Below are 18748 nucleotides of genomic sequence, written 5' to 3' on the forward strand. Positions count from 1 at the left end.
GCTTTGCCCCCTCATCCTGCCAGCAGATGGCCCATTGAGGCACATCTAATTACTCTATTGTGTGACTGTCTGGGAGTAATTCACAAAGGTTGTCAGCTACACCCTGTGATGTGACACAGTCAATGCTACAGGCACAAAAGGGCTAAGTACAGGAAAATATGAACTTTCTAAAAGTGCCATTTTCAAAGCTGTAATGAAACATCTGACTTTACCATTAAGGAGGGTTTATCATTACATTTTCATAGGTACCAAACATGATATAAATACGTGTTCCCAATTAGGAATTGTTGCTTATTAAATGTATTAAGGAATTCTCAATGTTATCCCATGGGAGGGGTTGGCCTCACAGTTGTAAAAACGAATTTGGGAATTGTTCACTACCATGACATGTAAAACTTAAAAGTATATGTCCAACCTTTTAATTACAGAGCACCCTGCCATATGGGTTGCCTTGGGCCTACCTTCTGGGTGTCCTAATGTAATAAAGGGCAGTTTAAGGCTAAGCAAGATGGTTTTAATGCCAGGTTTAGGCTGCAGTGATAGGCTTGGGGCATGTTTTAAGGTGCTACTTAACTTGGTGGCACTATACGTGCTGCAGGCCTACTGGTACCATTTAATGTACAGGCCCTGGGTATAATGGTATATCACTCTACAAGGACTTACAAGTACATGAAATATCTCAATTAGGTATATGCTTAATAAAGTCAACAATTATGAGTGAGATGCAGGATACCCCTCTGATAAAAAGGGACAGGGTTAAACATGCAGCAACAATAAAAAAAAATACCTTTTGTGAGACACATCCACATTAATCCATCATTAAACATATCTTTTCGTGGGAAAACACTCATTCATCTATCAGCCGCACCATTATCTACACAGTCCTGAATGATGTAGGAATTTCTCCTTTTATTACCAATAATAAATTCTCAGTTTGAAACTTGGTACAGTGATGCCAAGAGAATCCACAGTATCACAGAAACAGTTCTTTAAAACATTATTCATGATCAATATATCATCACACAAAATTAAAAACATTAAAAACACAATCATCTCTAATTGTGTCAAATACACAATAGACTTTTTGACACTTTTTTCCTAAAAAAATAATTTGTCGTCATTGACGCAAGAAAGAAACCATTGCAATTCTAGTTTCACCTTTAAAAACAAAAGTTAGGACACAGTATATCAATGCAAACAGTAATAATTCACAAGAATAACAATTTATATCACACTACAATGTCAATAAAAAATCACAAGAGTATCAATTTATATCTCACACAAAAATGTCTGTGTGATATATAAATTGACACTCGTGAATCTGCTTGTATTTTGAAGTGAAAACTAGCATCGCAATGGTTTCTTTCTTGCGTCAATAATGAAAAAGTATTTGTTTAGTATATAAGTGTCAAGAAGTCTATTGTGTATTTGACACAATTGGAGAGGATTGTGTTTCTAATGTTTTTAATGTTTTGTGAAGATATTTTGATCATGAATAATGTTTTAAAATATTTTTTTACATTATATTGTGGATTCTTTTGGCATCACTGTACCAAGCATACTTTTACGAACTGAGGATTTTTTATTGGTAATAAAAGGAGACATTCTTACATCATTCAGGACTTAGTGTGTAGATAATGGTGCGGATGATAGATGGATGAGTGTTTTACCACAAGAAGATACGTTTAATGATGGATTAATGTGGATGTGTCTCACAAAAATGATTTTTTATTGTTGATGTATATGCTTATTGAACCATGTTTAAAGGGGTGAGTACAAGCACTTTAGTACTGGTTAGCAGTGGTAAAGTACACAGAATCCTAAGGCCATTAAAAATGAATCCAGTAAAAAATGTGAAGGGTAAAAGCAAAACATTTGGGGTTTCCCTGCAAACAGGCCAGGTCCAACAAGAGTCAAAACCCTTCCAATGAACATTGCAGGGTTTTCATGTAATTCCAAAACCTGGTGTACACCAAAGCAAAAATGTGTATTCTCTTTGGTTTCTGTAACACCAAACCAGACTTTATTGTTGCCAAAGTAAAGACTCTGGATCAACACCTAAAGAGCAAGATTCCCTTCATCCACCAACAACATTATAATAGCCCCACTGGCTCCTAAAAAGACATTTATCCTGCTAAATCCTATAAGAACAAGCATTTACCAATTACTGCAGTCACCCCTGCAAGAACGATCCTCAACAACTTGCTACAGTCAGACTCCTACAGCTTAGGCCTTAAAATCTCCTACACTCATGATTAAGAGCACTCTATATCCCTCAGAGTCAGACAGCTAACAGACTACACTGGAATGACATGCTATAAGGAAAACTCATTGAAAAAGTAATGTTCACTGAGAAATACACTTGCATAAACAAATAACACCTACCTGCAAACCATCTAACTGGATCTGCATTGGGAAAGACATGGAAACCATTCTCTTTTCTATCTGATATGACTTGGGAACGATTTCTGAAAGAGATGGGGTCACTGCAGTTCTACTTCTTGAACTGTTTTTTGTATTTGCCACAGTTCAGCACCTTCTCTCCTTCTTAAAGGATCTTTGCATAAAATGAATACTCTGCACTGGAAGTCTTTTTACCTCTCCAACAGGTCCAATATAATCATGTTGCCCTTGTTTTGGCCTGCTATTTTAGCATTTGCACTTATATACCTCAAAGCTCAACAATAAGTCTGCTCTTCTTTAACACCAAACTCAGTCCCCTTGTTTGACCCCATAGAGTTCTTCAAAGTAATATGCTACAACTGCATCAACAATAAGCAGATCATCTAAAAACTGAAAAACAAAAGGGACTGGGCATGATCACTGCCTCCAAGATGTGGACCGATAGATACAGAGGTGCTACCTTAAACTCAACTAGTCTAAATGAAAGATTATAAACAAAACAGAAGGAAAGAAATACCAACCTACAATCATCTGGTTCCAGGATCTTCATTTATCATGATTACCACAAACAGAAGTGTAAATCCCTAGAAATTAATGCAAACTTAATCCTATCTAACCCTGGGCGTAGTTTGCATAGTAGCGCTACGCGTATCTACGCGAACTGCATAGTGCGCTGTTCGGGATGATTGCACAGTGCCGGATGCTTGTCCGCACTGTGCAATCATTGAAAACAGCATCTGGCACAGTGTGAGCTGTCGTTTTCTGCTGCTTGAGTAGATTTTTACTCGAGGGGCAGCTTTCTCAACGCGGACTGGTAGTTTTCATCGCGAGTGGTCGCGAGCATACGCGACCACTCGCAATGAGAAACCTGACCTCCCCGCATTGCGAATCTCGCCGGGAGGTTTATTTTCCACGCTCGCGATCTCCAACTTGATGTTGTTGATCGCGAACGAGGAAAAAGTCTCGCTGGGATATCATTTTGCTAGCTTGCGGTCGCCATCCTGACGTTGAGGACCGCGAGCGAGCAAAAAATGTCAACTACGCTACGGTACGTGCTTTTGCACTGTGCTACGTGCAATTCGCGTAGCACGAAGTAGCACAAATTACGCAAACTACGCAAGCGTAGCGTAGTTGGCCGCCCAGGGTTAATCCTATCCCTGGTCCCCCAAGTGAACAAATATCCATCTGGCCCCAAGAGCGTTGTGCTCCATATGTAATATTGACAGAACTATCCTGCCTGACTATCCCTTGTTTGCCAAGAGGAGTAAGTCACAAAAAGCTAAGTCTAACCAATGCATACTCTCTAACAAATTTCCCTCATCAAAGTTTGCTTCACAGACTTCAGGCTAAGAGCCGCCAGGTGCCCGGCTGCCATCTTCCTCGCTATATCTCATCAGCAAGTATACTATACATTAAATTCCCATCCTCCTGCTCCGTAGACTGCAAAGAATCTGAACCAGCAAACCAATATAGCATCATTGAATTGACAACACCCCACCTGCCACCAAGCACCCTCAACTGGTATCAATATTCAGATGCACAGCCGTCAAGGCATCACTCACAGCACCATCAATGTCAAGTTCTGTTCCTGCATCCAAGTAAAGATGAATAGATATTCACAGGAGAGGCTTGTGTGATCTTTACTGGCACCACAAATAGAGAAACACATCAGTGGAACCTCCTTGCTCGCATAGACAGCAACATCTTGGCACTCACACCTTGAAAAGACAAAGAACACCCAAGACCAAATGGAAATCATAAAGTTAGTGAAGAAAGACCCTTCTCAAACTAAGACTGGCCACAGAAGCCAGAACTTATGATACCAAGATCTAATAGAGAAAACAGAAGACACAACCATGCCCACCAGAAATGGGAACACATAATTTGCTAGATGATAGTCACAAACAAAAACATAGCTATACCTCTCCATGACCCTACACACATAAGCAAGCATTATATCTGCAGCCTCAGCCATAAAAGCATGACTCTTAAACACTCCCCATCCAGGCCATGCACATTAATACACCTATCACTGTCTCCATTATTCCATCCTTTCACTGCCGAACGTGCCATGGCGCAGCGGCAAAATCACCATTAGAGCATAAGTCTGGTAATCGTGAACAGCAAGGAACTATTTAATATACAAGCCACTCCAAAGACCCATTCTTGTCCATGCTTCCATAGAAGCATGCTCCTATAGTATGGAGGTGCTCACAGGAAACATTTACTTTGGGTCCTCCTTAGGGATATCAATTCCTCTTCGATACAATACAATGTTATGTCTAGAATTATTTGACACATGAAAGTTTGGTTGGTATTTTACTTGGAGCCTGTGACCTCATTGGGCAGAAGTAAGCTCTAGTGCTCAATCAACACTGGAGGTTAAATCTGAGTGTTGCAAAACTGCATCTGGTTACTCCTTTTGTAATCTGGCTATTATTTTCAATCATTTTTCTCAGAAAAGATACAACAGTAGTTTTGAGAAGACTTGAGATGTTCATCACATATAAAAGAAAACAGCCATATGGTTACTATATGCATAAACCTTGGCTCCACATTTGGGTCTATCCAGATATCGGCTTTCTACATCCCATCACTTGCCAACTTCTAATTGTGTCATATTTAAAAAAAATGTTAAGACGCTTTAAATTAGTGATATTTTACTTTCAATAGGGCAAGTTAACTACACACATATGCCTCAGTCAACCAAATGCTTAGATTAATATGTTAGAAAGGACTCTAAATATTCTTTTTTTTAACCTTTTAGTATCAGTTGTTCAGTAGTACGAATTTCAGATTTCAATAAGTGCTGAAATATTGCTGTTTCAATACATCTGTTTTCAATAAATCATTTGCAAACAATTTTTTTTAAATAGGGCTGAGCCCCAGTAAAAATCTTAGGCTAATATAGGGATTTCAATTGACCAATAGCTGGCTCATTTAGATCTCTGCGCTTGTTAACATTTGAACCAGATTCACACTAGTGCTATTAAAAGACCATCCGGTGTAGAGTGAAATATTCTCTATACGTTGGTGTGCACCTCCAGCAATCCCCGAATTAGAGAATGTTGTCTTGTTTCATGACGTCTGCTAGAGTTTCGATGTCTATTGGGAATTAATTCACCGGATGGCCACTTTAAGACGTCGGCGTGAATGGCACACTTTCTTGTGTCTGTGCCTCCCAGAATCACTAGAAAATACCACCACTAATAACAAGCAAATATCCTGAAATATAACTTGAATTTTGCGCTGTTGTTAAATCAGGTGCAAAAACACTAGGGGACATATTATCAAGCACGGCAGTTTTCTGCCACTAAAGCGGCGATAATGGGCTTGATAATATGCCACAGAGAATTCCAATAGAAGCCCATGTTGACACCAGAACATGGGCTTCTATGGGAATTCTCAAGGGCATATTTTCAAGCCCATTATCGCCGTTTTAGCCGCAGTTTTCTGCCGCTAAGTGGCGATAATTTTAATGCCGTTTCTTGATAATATGGCCCCAAGAGTGCCAAACATTAATGCACTTTGAAACTGTATGTTTTGAACCCATATTTACCAGTTACGTTTATATGACCCGTTACAATTCTGAACTGTTAGATATTTTAAAACAATCCATCAATTTGGCCAGTTGAATTATCTGTACAAGGGCCCAAGGGGCATATTATCAAGACAGGCGATAAAATTATCGCTGCTTTAGCGGCAGAAAACTGCAGCTAAAACGGCGATAATGGGCTTGATAATATGCTCTAGGGAATTCCAATTGAAGCCCATGTTAGATGTGAAGGACATCGAAAAAGGTGTGCAGCAGTGGGTAGAAGGTGTTGGATTTAACTCCAACACCTTCCCTACTGTTGCATACACTGGAGTTGGAATAGAAAAGTAATCTATTCCAACTTCCAGCACTCCCCCGACTGAAAGTCGATGTAAAAGTTGGCATTACAATGGCATGCGATGTAATGGCATGCGTTGTAACGTCACATATTCGTTACAGATATTTCCCTTGTCAGCTTAATGCTATTCTTTAGGTTCCTATGGGACTTGCCTAGAGCCACACCTAATAAACTAGATTCCAGCGTAGTTCAGAGCTCGAAGTTCATACAGGAAATGCACCGACAGCTGTCCAGGTAAAGGATGCTGTTGGGATGATAATGTTCCCTGCATGGTAAACAAACATGTTCCCCAGCTCTGAGCCTTGACTACATGTGAAACTGTTACCCTGACTTCACACTGATCTAACGTGTGTGAAGAAGGCTAGGCCTGTCTCTTACGAAGTGTGCCCTCATAGTATCATAGTAGGCAGTGAACCATTATCCCGGTCCTGATTATATCACATAAAGCAGAAGTTTCAGCATACTGTGTTTTGTGAAACTTTAAAGTGACCAGGCTTTTTTTAACTGTGTCTTTGAGAGTATTGTCTACTGACCCCTCTCATGTAAAGGTATGTGGCACCCGGAACCTTGCGCTGAAATCCTGTATGCATGTTGAATGCATTTGGATGTACAGTGAGCATGTGAATTTTGTAAGGTAGTGTGACTCCATGAGTATGTGAGTATTGAGCCCAGTGGGATCTACTGTGGATGGAGCTGAGTGAAGCATAACACAGGATGGAAGGTGAGGATAGTTTCATCAAACAGTGCAAATGTACTGTCTATATTCCCTGTTACTACAGGGTGGAGACACAGAATGAAGTGAGAGGTATAAAGAGAGGGCTACTTTTGAAAAAAATCATGAAAGCTTTGCTATCTTGGGGCTGCTAATTAGTTCTTTCTGAGCACTGCTACTTGATAGATTGTAGGCGTGAGACTGCGGTTTCTGTTCAAGTAGTGGATGCTTCTAGACTAGGTCTGTCGTTTTGTCTGTCTTAGATTACTGTTTCAGAAGTTCTGATGACAGCCAGATGAAGCAATCTGACACTTCATTGTGCTTGTGTTGTGGGTGCTCCTGCTTCAAGCCAACCCCAGTACTGTCTGCAGAAAAGACAATCACTTTTACACAAAGGCTGTGTCTGGAGATCATCCTGAGAACACTTGAAAGAGAACCAACCCAAGACAGTTCTGCTGCTTTAGACAATGGGTCTGCATCCTCTGTTTGGAAAATGAGCATAAAAGAGTGATCCAAATCACCCCATTTTTTTTCCACATCAGAGAAATTAAGCCTTTCAAGTTTTAGCGTTGTAAGTATGAATATTCACAGGGAAATAAAATCCAGTAAATGCCACTTTCACATTTTCACTACAAAAGGTAGGTGTACCATAACTTTGCTGTTGTTTGGACACAGTGAAAGACATTTTATTCATAGGGTCTAAATAAGAAATTGCTAACTAGTTTTTTTTATTTAATTAACAGGGATATCATAGTGGGACATGCTAATATCCCTTTTGTTTCTCAAAATTAAAGTATTTGCATTGAAAGTTAACAAGTATGTTTTTTATTGATATATTTCACTGGGTGATCACAGACGATACAAATGAAAAAAGCAATCTGTGTTTAACAGGAAATTTGGTTCATAATGTTTTTTTTTGATTGCTTGTCCCAAAGCCACTATCTTCAAAACATGTACATTACATACCTGGTAGTATCCATAATGACATCATCAACATGACCTCATTGATCATATCCCTGATTACATAATTGATACTTCAGTTGACATTACTCTACTACTCGAAAAATATTATTTAAAAGTACAAGGAAAACCACCTTGTGGCCAACCCTCGCTGTGCATGGGCAAAGGCAAGGGCTGATCAACTATAAAGGGTTGGGTGCTGCGCCTGACCAAAGGCTATGTCTGAATCCAACCCTGCAGGGACACAGGCCATTATCAGGCCGGGCCTGGTGCTAATGAGATTTGGGCTTGTGGCATGGCTGCAGCCTCCTCAAAATTTGCACAGCTGAAGGATCTTTGCTTTGGAATAGGTTCTTTGCTGGTGTTGTCACTTACTTATCCCTCTTGTGTCTCCTCCCGCACACTCAAATTAAATATCCCATCCTAACCTTCCTCCCTTGCCCTTCTAACCCCCCTTGAATCCCATAGCAAACTCTTCAAACAGGAAGGCAGGCTACCAAACCTTACCAGAGATATGACTTCCACTACCATTCTTTATTCCCGCTAACTTTCCACCTTCCACAACTGTATGCTTTCTTGACCTCTTCCTTTACTTTATCCACACACATTGCTCCACTCTCCATGAACCACTATTTTCTTTTGGCATCCCCTCCTCCCGAAACACTTCAAGAGCTGAGCTGCCTCCTTATCTTGTGTGATGAATACAAACGTATTAAACATCTACAGTCTGAAATAAGGCTCTTGACCATACCTACTCTTCCTTACTGAAATCTGGTTAGGACATGATACTTCCCTGCTCCATCACTAGGCAAGCGCCTAGGTTACGGTAGCTTCACATGAATCCACTTGTTGAAGAATGGAGGAGGACTGGCAGCCATTTTTAGTCACTCAATGCTAATCACAAGCACTCAAAACGTTGGGCCTGATTTTGAGTCTGGGAGGTGGCCTGCCATCCATTAAGGTTGCGAAGGGCATTACATCTCCTACCCTGGCTGGACTATGTTTGACATATTTAGGGATCACTACCAGCCCAGTGATGATGTCTGTGCCTTCAGAGGAGCCACAGTTCTAGCAGTTACTCTGAAGCCACTGCAAGTTTAGTGTGTGGCTGCCATCTTTCTGCTGGCTGCACATCAAACTTTTTTTTTTCAAAAACAAACTCAAAATGCGTGAGTTTGCTATTGAAAAAAAAAGTAATGACACCTCACACTCAGGGACTTTTTCCCCCAGGCCGCGGAGGGTCATTTTTCTTTTATTCTGGTCACTAGGTATTACCTGGTGATAATAGACAGAAAAAACCAGATCATCCGTTATAAATAGCGTGGGTGATCTAATATCCTTACTCTGATGGACCCTGCTCCCTCGTCCCTTCAGAGTAAGCTTTCCCACAGCAGAACCAGGGGAAAGACAACAATTTGCCGGACTCATCTAACAGAGAGAATGGACTGAGGGTTTGGTGGAATGGGAATCCTACCTTGTTTGTGGGGGACTAGCATATCTACCAAACTCTAAATTTGACTCCAAGCCAACAGGCCGTGTGAATCTCTCCTAGTCTGCTTCTCCACCATGTCAACTGTCTCTAGCTCATTTCTGCAAATTTACAGAATGCCCATGAATAACAGAGTATTTACAGACACCTTGCTATTTGTAGTCTTGAACTTTACCTTAAATCATCTTATTTTAGCTTGTAATTTGACAATGTTAACCTCCCACAGACAAGATCAATTATACAAATCTAAAGGTTATTAATTTCAGTGATCTCATTTCTAGGACTACAAATATGTCTGGCCACATTATGAACACAATCTTCTTGCTGTACAGAGACATCTCAGAAATAGGAAATCTCCTTGTCATCTGGGCTGACAATCATGCCATCTGGACTGACAACCATCTGACAACCATCTACTTTGTTGTTAATCTCCTCAAAAGCACCGCTGAAGCAACAGTGGCCACCTAAAGGATGTGACTTGATTCTCATCTCTTTAAGGTCTCATCTTCTGACCAAATGATTGTTGTAAATCAGCTCTATGACTGTCACCAGCTGACTAATTTCTCTCACGTTGTTCATATGGAGAAAATAAATGTAAATAGAAATCACTGAACAATCACCATGACTAAACCTACCCCTATTGACTGAAAAGGATCAATAGGTTTCCATCAATGAAAGTAAAAAGACTCTTTTATTCCAACAGGGTCTATAAAGTTGTGGAAAACTGGGTTGTTGGCTGGCTCTCGTGCGATCCCTGGTCAAGCAACAGCCACAATTCCTTGCAAGTTGAACCACAAAAGTGATTAAATTAATCTGTGCTTAACCCTGGGTAGCTTGGCACCAAACACAGTCAGGATCTACTTAGAGGGAATGTGTAAAATATTTATGCAGAACACAAACAGTAATAAAATGAAAACACAACACAAGAAAAATCCCCCCAAAAAATTCAAAAAATGAGCACATTTTAATAATTGAGTTGACACCAAAAAAACAAAGATCCAATCAGTAAAACTAGAGGTATGAATGTTTAAAAATTTTTGTAAAAACTTGTGCCTAAAAGATCAAACCACCAACCATGGACATCTAGTCACTTGAGACTAGGTGAAAAAGTCAATGGACCGTGGTTTCGGCACAAGAAGACGATTGGACCTAGTCATCAACTACCTTTGAATTTAGAAGAAATTCTGAGAAAAAGTGTCTGAGAAGGTAAAGTTCAGCAGGGCAACGCTGCAGGCATTGTCCGAGGATGGACCCTATCCTTTGGAGGGCATTGTGTTGAAGCCCCAGTGAAGATTTCTACATTCGGACTTAGCCATTGAAATAAAAGTCAGAAAACCTCTAGCAGGGTGAGGCTGAGGTCGGTAGGCGAAGACAATTCCATGAGGTCGGATATTCCTTTTACGAAGGGCCACTGAAAAGGATTTGCTGCCGTGGAGAAGAATGTAGTGGGAGAAGCTGTGAAGTCCATTCGGCTGGCGATGCACCTCAGGTGGATAGGCGAGCAGGTTGGCCCCAGTCTCCCCCTGGTTCTTAGAGAACCTTTGGGTAAAAATTTGTTTAAGTCCTCAGTTTTGGTTTTTGCCAATCTGGGAACCTTTAGCACCACAAGCAAGGTCCAGGACTGGTGGGACAACTCTTAGGTGCTCAGGACTCACTAAGGCTGGGTCCAGGTATGGGTTCAAGATGGTGGGAGCCTTTCATGTCCCTGTGACTCTGTACAGGATGTCAGCAAACTAGTCCTTGGGGTGACTTCTGGTAGTCCTGGGTACAGGTAGAAATGCAGGGCTCAACAGCAAGGCTGGCTCTGAGGGTTTAAGGCAGGCTCAAGACAGCAAGATAGTCTTTCCAGGTACAACAGCAGTATGGCAGACCGTGCAGCAGGTCACAGTAGCCGGCAGTTCTTTCAGGGTCCTTCTATAGGTCCAGTAGTGAACTGACCCACTGGTCTGAAGGACCTATTTTTTATACTGGTTTCTTTGTCTGAACGATTGGAGAAGCTTTTTGAAAGGTTCTTTGAAGTCCATGGAATTTCCTTACTCTTCTGCCCTGGCTCCAACCTGGTTGCAGTGACAATACAGGGGCGTTAGGCACTTTGTGTGAAGGTAGAGCACAGGCTATTCAGGTGTAATTGGGGCTGTGTGTCAGCTTTGCCCCCTCATCCTGCCAGCAGATGGCCCATTGAGGCACATCTAATTACTCTATTGTGTGACTGTCTGGGAGTAATTCACAAAGTTTGTCAGCTACACCCTGTGATGTGACACAGTCAATGCTACAGGCACAAAAGGGCTAAGTACAGGAAAATATGAACTTTCTAAAAGTGCCATTTTCAAAGCTGTAATGAAACATCTGACTTTACCATTAAGGAGGGTTTATCATTACATTTTCATAGGTACCAAACATGATATAAATACGTGTTCCCAATTAGGAATTGTAGCCTATTAAATGTATTAAGGAATTCTCAATGTTATCCCATGGGAGGGGTTGGCCTCACAGTTGTAAAAACGAATTTGGGAATTGTTCACTACCATGACATGTAAAACTTAAAAGTATATGTCCAACCTTTTAATTACAGAGCACCCTGCCATATGGGTTGCCTTGGGCCTACCTTCTGGGTGTCCTAATGTAATAAAAGGGCAGTTTAAGGCTAAGCAAGATGGTTTTAATGCCAGGTTTAGGCTGCAGTGACAGGCTTGGGGCATGTTTTAAGGTGCTACTTAACTTGGTGGCACTATACGTGCTGCAGGCCTACTGGTACCATTTAATGTACAGGCCCTGGGTATAATGGTATATCACTCTACAAGGACTTACAAGTACATGAAATATCTCAATTAGGTATATGCTTAATAAACTCAACAATTATGAGTGAGATGCAGGATACCCCTCTGATAAAAAGGGACAGGGTTAAACATGCAGCAACAATAAAAAAAAATACCTTTTGTGAGACACATCCACATTAATCCATCATTAAACATATCTTTTCGTGGGAAAACACTCATTCATCTATCAGCCGCACCATTATCTACACAGTCCTGAATGATGTAGGAATTTCTCCTTTTATTACCAATAATAAATTCTCAGTTTGTAACTTGGTACAGTGATGCCAAGAGAATCCACAGTATCACAGAAACAGTTCTTTAAAACATTATTCATGATCAATATATCATCACACAAAATTAAAAACATTAAAAACACAATCATCTCTAATTGTGTCAAATACACAATAGACTTTTTGACACTTTTTTCCTAAAAAAATAATTTGTCGTCATTGACGCAAGAAAGAAACAATTGCAATTCTAGTTTCACCTTTAAAAACAAAAATTAGGACACAGTATATCAATGCAAACAGTAATAATTCACAAGAATAACAATTTATATCACACTACAATGTCAATAAAAAATCACAAGAGTATCAATTTATATCTCACACAAAAATGTCTGTGTGATATATAAATTGACACTCGTGAATCTGCTTGTATTTTGAAGTGAAAACTAGCATCGCAATGGTTTCTTTCTTGCGTCAATAATGAAAAAGTATTTGTTTAGTATATAAGTGTCAAGAAGTCTATTGTGTATTTGACACAATTGGAGAGGATTGTGTTTCTAATGTTTTTAATGTTTTGTGAAGATATTTTGATCATGAATAATGTTTTAAAATATTTTTTTACATTATATTGTGGATTCTTTTGGCATCACTGTACCAAGCATACTTTTACGAACTGAGGATTTTTTATTGGTAATAAAAGGAGACATTCTTACATCATTCAGGACTTAGTATGTAGATAATGGTGCGGATGATAGATGGATGAGTGTTTTACCACAAGAAGATACGTTTAATGATGGATTAATGTGGATGTGTCTCACAAAAATGATTTTTTATTGTTGATGTATATGCTTATTGAACCATGTTTAAAGGGGTGAGTACAAGCACTTTAGTACTGGTTAGCAGTGGTAAAGTACACAGAATCCTAAGGCCATTAAAAATGAATCCAGTAAAAAATGTGAAGGGTAAAAGCAAAACATTTGGGGTTTCCCTGCAAACAGGCCAGGTCCAACAAGAGTCAAAACCCTTCCAATGAACATTGCAGGGTTTTCATGTAATTCCAAAACCTGGTGTACACCAAAGCAAAAATGTGTATTCTCTTTGGTTTCTGTAACACCAAACCAGACTTTATTGTTGCCAAAGTAAAGACTCTGGATCAACACCTAAAGAGCAAGATGCCCTTCATCCACCAACAACATTATAATAGCCCCACTGGCTCCTAAAAAGACATTTATCTTGCTAAATCCTATAAGAACAAGCATTTACCAATTACTGCAGTCACCCCTGCAAGAACGATCCTCAACAACTTGCTACAGTCAGACTCCTACAGCTTAGGCCTTAAAATCTCCTACACTCATGATTAAGAGCACTCTATATCCCTCAGAGTCAGACAGCTAACAGACTACACTGGAATGACATGCTATAAGGAAAACTCATTGAAAAAGTAATGTTCACTGAGAAATACACTTGCATAAACAAATAACACCTACCTGCAAACCATCTAACTGGATCTGCATTGGGAAAGACATGGAAACCATTCTCTTTTCTATCTGATATGACTTGGGAACGATTTCTGAAAGAGATGGGGTCACTGCAGTTCTACTTCTTGAACTGTTTTTTGTATTTGCCACAGTTCAGCACCTTCTCTCCTTCTTAAAGGATCTTTGCATAAAATGAATACTCTGCACTGGAAGTCTTTTTACCTCTCCAACAGGTCCAATATAATCATGTTGCCCTTGTTTTGGCCTGCTATTTTAGCATTTGCACTTATATACCTCAAAGCTCAACAATAAGTCTGCTCTTCTTTAACACCAAACTCAGTCCCCTTGTTTGACCCCATAGAGTTCTTCAAAGTAATATGCTACAACTGCATCAACAATAAGCAGATCATCTAAAAACTGGAAAACCAAAGGGACTGGGCATGATCACTGCCTCCAAGATGTGGACCGATAGATACAGAGGTGCTACCTTAAACTCAACTAGTCTAAATGAAAGATTATAAACAAAACAGAAGGAAAGAAATACCAACCTACAATCATCTGGTTCCAGGATCTTCATTTATCATGATTACCACAAACAGAAGTGTAAATCCCTAGAAATTAATGCAAACTTAATCCTATCTAACCCTGGCCGTAGTTTGCATAGTAGCGCTACGCGTGGCTACGCGAACTGCATAGTGCGCTCTTCGGGATGATTGCACAGTGCCGGATGCTTGTCCGCACTGTGCAATCATTGAAAACAGCATCTGGCACAGTGTGAGCTGTCGTTTTCTGCTGCTTGAGTAGATTTTTACTCGAGGGGCAGCTTTCTCAACGCGGACTGGTAGTTTTCATCGCGAGTGGTCGCGAGCATACGCGACCACTCGCAATGAGAAACCTGACCTCCCCGCGTTGCGAATCTCGCCGGGAGGTTTATTGCCACGCTCGCGATCTCCAACTTGATGTTGTTGATCGCGAACGAGGAAAAAGTCTCGCCGGGATATCATTTTGCTAGCTTGCGGTCGCCATCCTGACGTGGAGGACCGCGAGCGAGCAAAAAATGTCAACTACGCTACGGTACGTGCTTTTGCACTGTACTACGTGCAATTCGCGTAGCACGAAGTAGCACAAATTACGCAAACTACGCAAGCGTAGCGTAGTTGGCCGCCCAGGGTTAATCCTATCCCTGGTCCCCCAAGTGAACAAATATCCATCTGGCCCCAAGAGCGTTGTGCTCCATATGTAATATTGACAGAACTATCCTGCCTGACTATCCCTTGTTTGCCAAGGGGAGTAAGTCACAAAAAGCTAAGTCTAACCAATGCATACTCTCTAACAAATTTCCCTCATCAAAGTTTGCTTCACAGACTTCAGGCTAAGAGCCGCCAGGTGCCCGGCTGCCATCTTCCTCGCTATATCTCATCAGCAAGTATACTATACATTAAATTCCCATCCTCCTGCTCCGTAGACTTCAAAGAATCTGAACCAGCAAACCAATATAGCATCATTGAATTGACAACACCCCACCTGCCACCAAGCACCCTCAACTGGTATCAATAATATTCAGATGCACAGCCGTCAAGGCATCACTCACAGCACCATCAATGTCAAGTTCTGTTCCTGCATCCAAGTAAAGATGAATAGATATTCACAGGAGAGGCTTGTGTGATCTTTACTGGCACCACAAATAGAGAAACACATCAGTGGAACCTCCTTGCTCGCATAGACAGCAACATCTTGGCACTCACACCTTGAAAAGACAAAGAACACCCAAGACCAAATGGAAATCATAAAGTTAGTGAAGAAAGACCCTTCTCAAACTAAGACTGGCCACAGAAGCCAGAACTTATGATACCAAGATCTAATAGAGAAAACAGAAGACACAACCATGCCCACCAGAAATGGGAACACATAATTTGCTAGATGATAGTCACAAACAAAAACATAGCTATACCTCTCCATGACCCTACACACATAAGCAAGCATTATATCTGCAGCCTCAGCCATAAAAGCATGACTCTTAAACACTCCCCATCCAGGCCATGCACATTAATACACCTATCACTGTCTCCATTATTCCATCCTTTCACTGCCGAACGTGCCATGGCGCAGCGGCAAAATCACCATTAGAGCATAAGTCTGGTAATCGTGAACAGCAAGGAACTATTTAATATACAAGCCACTCCAAAGACCCATTCTTGTCCATGCTTCCATAGAAGCATGCTCCTATAGTATGGAGGTGCTCACAGGAAACATTTACTTTGGGTCCTCCTTAGGGATATCAATTCCTCTTCGATACAATACAATGTTATGTCTAGAATTATTTGACACATGAAAGTTTGGTTGGTATTTTACTTGGAGCCTGTGACCTCATTGGGCAGAAGTAAGCTCTAGTGCTCAATCAACACTGGAGGTTAAATCTGAGTGTTGCAAAACTGCATCTGGTTACTCCTTTTGTAATCTGGCTATTATTTTCAATCATTTTTCTCAGAAAAGATACAACAGTAGTTTTGAGAAGACTTGAGATGTTCATCACATATAAAAGAAAACAGCCATATGGTTACTATATGCATAAACCTTGGCTCCACATTTGGGTCTATCCAGATTTCGGCTTTCTACATCCCATCACTTGCCAACTTCTAATTGTGTCATATTTAAAAAAAATGTTAAGACGCTTTAAATTAGTGATATTTTACTTTCAATAGGGCAAGTTAACTACACACATATGCCTCAGTCAACCAAATGCTTAGATTAATATGTTAGAAAGGAGTCTAAATATTCTTTTTTTTAACCTTTTAGTATCAGTTGTTCAGTAGTACGAATTTCAGATTTCAATAAGTGCTGAAATATTGCTGTTTCAATACATCTGTTTTCAATAAATCATTTGCAAACAATTTTTTTTAAATAGGGCTGAGCCCCAGTAAAAATCTTAGGCTAATATAGGGATTTCAATTGACCAATAGCTGGCTCATTTAGATCTCTGCGCTTGTTAACATTTGAACCAGATTCACACTAGTGCTATTAAAAGACCATCCGGTGTAGAGTGAAATATTCTCTATACGTTGGTGTGCACCTCCAGCAATCCCCGAATTAGAGAATGTTGTCTTGTTTCATGACGTCTGCTAGAGTTTCGATGTCTATTGGGAATTAATTCACCGGATAGCCACTTTAAGACGTCGGCGTGAATGGCACACTTTCTTGTGTCTGTGCCTCCCAGAATCACTAGAAAATACCACCACTAATAACAAGCAAATATCCTGAAATATCACTTGACTTTTGCGCTGTTGTTAAATCAGGTGCAAAAACACTAGGGGACATATTATCAAGCACGGCAGTTTTCTGCCGCTAAAGCGGCGATAATGGGCTTGATAATATGCCACAGAGAATTCCAATAGAAGCCCATGTTGACACCAGAACATGGGCTTCTATGGGAATTCTCAAGGGCATATTTTCAAGCCCATTATCGCCGTTTTAGCCGCAGTTTTCTGCCGCTAAGTGGCGATAATCTTAATGCCGTTTCTTGATAATATGGCCCCTAGAGTGCCAAACATTAATGCACTTTGAAACTGTATGTTTTGAACCCATATTTACCAGTTACGTTTATATGACCCGTTACAATTCTGAACTGTTAGATATTTTCAAACAATCCATCAATTTGGCCAGTTGAATTATCTGTACAAGGGCCCAAGGGGCATATTATCAAGACAGGCGATAAAATTATCACTGCTTTAGCGGCAGAAAACTGCAGCTAAAACGGCAATAATGGGCTTGATAATATGCTCTAGGGAATTCCAATTGAAGCCCATGTTAGATGTGAAGGACATCGAAAAAGGTGTGCAGCAGTGGGTAGAAGGTGTTGGATTTAACTCCAACACCTTCCCTACTGTTGCATACACTGGAGTTGGAATAGAAAAGTAATCTATTCCAACTTCCAGCGCTCCCCCGACTGAAAGTCGATGTAAAAGTTGGCATTACAATGGCATGCGATGTAATGGCATGCGTTGTAACGTCACATATTCGTTACAGATATTTCCCTTGTCAGCTTAATGCTATTCTTTAGGTTCCTATGGGACTTGCCTAGAGCCACACCTAATAAACTAGATTCCAGCGTAGTTCAGAGCTCGAGGTTCATACAGGAAATGCACCGACAGCTGTCCAGGTAAAGGATGCTGTTGGGATGATAATGTTCCCTGCATGGTAAACAAACATGTTCCCCAGCTCTGAGCCTTGACTACATGTGAAACTGTTACCCTGACTTCACACTGATCTAACGTGTGTGAAGAAGGCTAGGCCTGTCTCTTACGAAGTGTGCCCTCATAGTATCATAGTAGGCAGTGAACCATTATCCCGGTCCTGATTATATCACATAAAGCAGAAGTTTCAGCATACTGTGTTTTGTGAAACTTTAAAGTGACCAGGCTTTTTTAACTGTGTCTTTGAGAGTATTGTCTACTGACCCCTCTCATGTAAAGGTATGTGGCACCCGGAACCTTGCGCTGAAATCCTGTATGCATGTTGAATGCATTTGGATGTACAGTGAGCATGTGAATTTTGTAAGGTAGTGTGACTCCATGAGTATGTGAGTATTGAGCCCAGTGGGATCTACTGTGGATGGAGCTGAGTGAAGCATAACACAGGATGGAAGGTGAGGATAGTTTCATCAAACAGTGCAAATGTACTGTCTATATTCCCTGTTACTACAGGGTGGAGACACAGAATGAAGTGAGAGGTATAAAGAGAGGGCTACTTTTGAAAAAAATCATGAAAGCTTTG

Source organism: Triturus cristatus, chromosome 9 (assembly GCF_964204655.1).
Source record: "Triturus cristatus chromosome 9, aTriCri1.1, whole genome shotgun sequence".
Classification (NCBI taxonomy): domain Eukaryota; kingdom Metazoa; phylum Chordata; class Amphibia; order Caudata; family Salamandridae; genus Triturus; species Triturus cristatus.